Consider the following 6,121-nt stretch of genomic DNA (forward strand, 5'->3'; position numbering starts at 1 on the left):
GTGTGGTGTGTGGGATCTTCCCAGAGCAGGGATGGAACCCGTGTCCCCTGCCTTGACAGGTGGGTTCCCAACCACTCACCACCTTGGAAGTCCAGTGTTTCTTTTTTAAATAATTTTGGATTTACAAAAATTTTTCAAAAATAGTACACAGAGAATCTATATACCCTTCATGCAGCTTCCCCAAAAGCTAATGTATTAAATAACTGTAATACAATGATCAAAACCATAATGTTAATATCTATGTAATACTATTAAATAATTTACAGATGTTATTTGTATTGGGCCCTTTGTCCTACTAATGTCCAGGCCCCACGGGGCCAGAATCTAGTCCAGGAACCCACACTGCATTTAAATGTCATGCTTCCTAAATCTTCCAACCTAGGCAGCTCCTCCATCTTTCTGACTTTGACACTTTGGAAGAGTTTTGGCCATTTATTTTGTAGAATATACCTCAGTTTGGGATTGTCTGATGTTTTCTCATGGTTAGATTGAGGTTACAAATGCTGTGCCTGTCACAGTGCGTCATATCAGAGGGCCCATGAGGTCAGTGTTTTATTGCTGGTGATGTCAACTTTGATCACTCGGTTAAAGTGCTGTCTACAAGGTTTGTTCCTGTGAACTTACTATTTTTTTCCTTTGCAATTAATAAGTGTCTTGTGGGAGATACTTTCAGACCATGCAAATATCCTTTTCCTTATCATACTTTCATCCATGAATTTTAATATCCATCAGTGGTTCTTGCCTATAACAGTTATAACTATGGTATTTACCATATGGTAATTTTCCACTTTCATCATTCTTTCTACATTTATTAATGAACTTTACTGTAAGGAAGATCTGACATTCAAATAAGGATGCTGCCCTGTGAAAATTATATCTGAGTAGTAAGTAGAACTGATGCAGGAGGGAACCAAGGGAACCACTATAAAATGGGGAATATAATCAATCAAGCTGAATATTGTTTCAGAAAGGGAAGGCCAAAGAATTTGCCACAGTGGCATTTAGTGTTATAGACTGAAAGCATGATTTTTTAAAAATGAGAGCAATAGTTATGAAAACAAGTAGTAAAAGGTAAACTTACAAATGCAATGAGCAAACCTTGATTGAATCTTAGTGTGAAAAAATAAAAAATACTACAGGGCTTCCCGGGTTGTCCAGTGGTTAAGATCCACCTGCCAATGCAGGGAACATGAGTTCGATCCCTGGTCCAGGAATATCCCACATGCTGCAGAGCAACTAAGCCTGTGTGCCACGACTACTGAAGCCCACACTCTGGAGCACGTGCTCGGCATCCAGAGAAGCCACCACAGTGAGAGGCCTCCACACCACGACGAAGAGTGGCCCCTGCTCGCCAAAACTAGAGAAAATCCACATGCAGCAATAAAGACACAGTGCAGCAAAAATAAATTAAAAAAAAATTTGTTTAAGGGCTACAAAAGATAATTTTGAGGACAAATAGGCTAGATTTTAGATGAAATTAAAAACAGTAAATTTTCATAGTTTGCTGGTGCTTATGAGACATGCTGCTGCTGCTGCTGCTGCTGCTAAGTCGCGTCAGTCGTGTCCGACCCTGTGCGACCTCATAGACAGCAGCCCACCAGGCTCCCCCATCCCTGGGATTCTCTAGGCAAGAACACTGGAGTGGGTTGCCATTTCCTTCTCCAATGCATGAAAATGAAAAAGTCAAAGTGAAGTCGATCAGTCGTGTCCGACTCTTATGCTAAAGTTAAGTATTTAAAGATGAAGTATCAAAATATTCAAACTCACTTTCAAATGATTCTGTAAAATATAAGTATGTAGGTAGATAAATAGATTAGAAATAGATGAAACAAACATATGGCAAAATGTGAACCTAGATGGTAGGTTTAGAGGTCTTCAACAGTTCTGAATGTTTGAAATTCTTAACCATAAAGATTTTTGGGGAAAAAACTAATATCTGTAGAGGAAATTTAGAGAATATCTTTAAGAAGCTTCCTCAACACTGGTTATAATTGTGTGCCAAGGATCATAAAGCACAGATGTTAGAAGTCATCACATTGTCCTACTGGAGTAATGAGGGATTTCACCAGGTACAGTGGGTTCAGTGGTTTAGGCTGTGTGTGCGTGCTCAGTTGTGTCCGACTCCGTGGACCCCATGGACTGTAGTCTGCCAGGCTCCTCTGTCCATGGAATTTTCCAGGCAAGAATACTGGAGCAAATTGTCATTTCCTACTTCAGGGTGTCTTCCCGAACCAGAGATTGAACCCACATCTGCGTCTCCTGCATTAGCAGGTAGATTCTTTACCACTGCACCACCTGGGAAGCTTGGTTTCAGCTCAAGTAAGAGCAAATCCAACTCTCTTGGCTTCTGCAAGGAGGTAACTTATTGGGACCACCCAGATGTAGGGAAAGCTTCAGGGACGATTTAGTCCAATGGCTGTGTTTCCATTTCTCCATGTTTTCCTCAGCTATGCCCTCCTCTGAGGGTCAGCTTTATCCTCAGACTGGCTCCCTTTGCAGCAACAAAGTGGGTATAGTATTCATAGTTCTAGGTTTTACCTTTGACTATCATTATGACCAGAAGGAGAAAGAACATCATTTCTGGTAGCTTGCTTCTTGGTACAGGGACCCTTCTTTCCCAGAACCTCCGCATTAAGTGTCTGTCACCCTCCCCACCTCCCACCCCACAATAGTAGCCTTCATTAGTCACATGGGTTGATCGTTATGGCCAGGAGTGCTCTGTGCTGACCAGCTTAGGACTGGACTCCTGAACCAATCACTGGCATGAGGAATGGCATTACACCCATTGGGTGAGGAATGAGGTACCCCCAAGCTGGACAGGGCTCTGTGAGAAGGAGAAGGGAAATGGATTCTGGGTAGCCATCTGTAATATCCATTATATGGGGGAAAATGTATTTCACAAAATGGCAAGATGGTCAGGTGAAGAGGACAGGTCGCCGTAGGTATGGGAGGCCAGATACAAGTCAGAAGTTAGGATTCTCAAAGGAGAATTTAAGCGGTGTACCTGGCAAGAAATTCCTGATCTAATAATAGATTTGCTGAAGCACATCAGAGAGAACTTCAGTTACAGAATTAGTGCCACAATGTAAGAGGTTCACCAAGTACCAAAAAGTTAAAAGAACAAAACAGTTGAATAAAAATAGAATAAATGATTTGCTTTGATCGGGACTTAGGAAGATTTCCACCCCCGTGTGGTTTTCGAAAGGAAGAAGCTCCAGGTGCTGGATCAAACAGTGGTAAATTCATAGAATGTACAGGATGTCCCTGGCCGGCTCCTCAGCTCAGCTGCACCTCAGAATCACCCACAGGATGTGGTTCACACCCACAGCAGCTCTGCATCAGGAGGACTGTGATAAAGTCAGAGTATTGGTAACTTTTTAAAAGCTCCCCAGGAGATTCTGATATGCACCCAGAGTTGAAAACCACTGCTATCTCATGAACAAGCTAGTCAGAAATAGTTCATCAAACTGGCTGGCTTTTGATGAGGTGCAGAGGTGAAATTAAAGAACCATCAATATCAATATAAATAGCTCTCTGTGACCTTGACTATTGTCTGAGTGGCCATGTTTCACCAGAAGAGTGTTGTTGAAACCCTAGAAATTAAAGACTGAGTGGGGGAGAATAGGGGGTGGTCATAACCCTGTAGTAGCCTCATTATTTGTTGAAATATACTTGTGAAAAAAGGAAATCAGTGAATTAACATATTTAAATAATTTTTAAATCTCTTTTTTTTAAGTTTCATAATTAAGAACATTTTAAAAGTTGATTCACCATGTTTATAGTACTGGAGTTTTTTGTGGGGAGGGGGTGCAGGTGAAGGGATGTTTAACCATGTTTAGAAAATGGAACAGAAATAGGAGATACTAAAGAGCAATATTGCATAGGAACCTGGAATGTTAGGTCCATGAATCAAGGTAAATTAGAAGTGGTCAAACAGGAGATGGCAAGAGTGAACAAAAATGGACTGGAATGGGTGAATTTAATTCAGATTATCATTACATCTACTACTGTGGGCAAGAATCCCTTAGAAGAAATGGAGTAGCCCTCATAGTGAACAAAAGAGTCTGAAATGCAGTACTTGGATGCAATTTCAAAAAACGACAGGATCTCTGTTTGTTTCCAAGGCAAACCATTCAATATCACAGTCTCTATGCCCCAACCAGTACTGCTGAAGAAGCTGAAGTTGAACAGTTCTATGAAGACCTACAAGACCTTCTAGAACTAACACCCAAAAAAGATGTTCTTTTCATCAGAGGGGACTGGAATGGAAAAGTTGGAAGTCAAGAGATACCTGGAGTAACAGGCAACTTTGGCCTTGGAGTACAAAATGAAGCAGGGAAAAGGCTAACAGAGTTTTACCAAGAGAACGCACTGGTCATAGCAAACACCCTCTTCCAACAATACAAGAGAAAACTCTACACATGGACATCACCAGATTTTCGATACCAAAATCAGATTGATTATATTCTTTGCACCCAAAGATGGAGAAGCTCTATACAGTTAGTGAAAAGACCAGGAGCCGATTGTGGCTCAGATCATGAACTCCTTACTGTAAAATTCAGACCTAAATTGAAGAAAGTAGGGAAAACCACTACACCATTCAGGTATGACCTACATACAGCAAATCCCTTACGTTTATACAGTGGAAGTGACAAATAGATTCAAGGGATAAGATCTGATAGAGTGCCTGAAGAATTATGGACAGATGTTCCTGACATGATACAGGAGGCAGGGATCAAGACCATCCCCAAGGAAAAGAAAGGCAAAATGGTTGTCAGAGGAGGCCTTACAAATAGCTGAGAAAGGAAGAGAAGCTAAAGGCAAATGAGAAAAGGAAAGATACATTCATCTGAATGCAGAGTTCCAAAGAATAGCATGGAGAGATAAGAAAGCCTTCCTCAGTTATCAATGCAAAGAAATAGAGGAAAACAATAGAATGGGAAAGACTAGTGATCTCTTCAAGAAAATTAGAGATACCAAGGGAAATTTCATGCAAAAATGGGCACAATAAAGGACAGAAATGGTATGGATCTAACAGAAGTAGAAGATATTAAGAAGAGGTGGCAAGACTACACAGAACTATACAAAAAGATTGTCATGACCCAAATAACCACGATGGTGTGGTCACTCACCTAGAGCCAGACATCCTGGAATGTGAAGTCAAGTGGGCCTTAGGAAGCATCACTATGAACAAAGCTAGTGGAGGTGATGGAATTCCAATTGAGCCATTTCAAATCCTAAAAGATGATGCTGTGAAAGTGCTGCACTCTACATGCCAGCAAATTTGGACAACTCAGCAGTGGCCACAGGACTGTAAAAGGTCAGTTTTCATTCCAATCCCAAAGAAGGGCAATGTCAAAGAATGTTCAAACTACCACACAATTTCACTCATCTCACACTAGCAAAGTAATACTTAAATTTCTCCAAGCCAGGCTTCAACAGTATGTGAACGATGAACTTCCAGATGTACAAGCTGGATTTAGAAAAGGCAGAGGAACAAGAGACCAAACTGCCCACATGCTTTGGATCATAGGAGAAACAAGACAGTTCCATCTACCTCTGCTTTATTGATTACACCAAAGCCTTTGACTATGTGGATCATAATAAACTGTGGAAAATTCTTAAAGAGATGGGAATACCAGACCACCTGACCTGCCTCCTGAGAAATCTGTATGCAGGTCAAGAAGCAACAGTTAGAACTGGGCATGGAACAACAGACTGGTTCCAAATTGGGAAAGGAGTATGTCAAGGCTGTATATTGTGACCCTGCTTATTTAACTTATATGCAGAATATATAATATTTCATATATAATACGAAATGCTGGGCTGAATGAAGCACAAGCTGAAATCAAGATTGCCAGGAGCAATACCAATAAGCTGATACCCAGATGACACCACCCTATGGCAGAAACTGAAGAGGAACTAGAGAGCCTCTTGATGAAAGTGAAAGAGGAGAGAGAAAAAGCTGGCTTAAAACTCAACATTCAAAAAACGTAGATCATGGCATCTGGTCCCATCACTTCATGGCAAATAGATGGGGAAACAATGGAAACAGTAACAGATTTTATTTTCTTGGGCTCCAAAATCACTGCAGATGGTGACTGCAGCCATGAAATTAAAA

General features: G+C 40.9%; 1 protein-coding gene across 1 annotated transcript in view; it reads left to right on the forward strand.

Moving 5' to 3' along the window:
* ARHGAP31 (Rho GTPase activating protein 31) overlaps positions 1-6,121 on the forward strand; it is a 120,862-nt gene that overhangs the window by 92,128 nt on the left and 22,613 nt on the right. The gene's annotated exons all lie outside the window — the stretch shown is intronic.

The sequence above is a fragment of the Bison bison genome, unplaced genomic scaffold (genome assembly GCF_000754665.1).
Source record: "Bison bison bison isolate TAMUID 2011002044 unplaced genomic scaffold, Bison_UMD1.0 scf7180017864215, whole genome shotgun sequence".
Classification (NCBI taxonomy): Eukaryota; Metazoa; Chordata; class Mammalia; order Artiodactyla; family Bovidae; genus Bison; species Bison bison.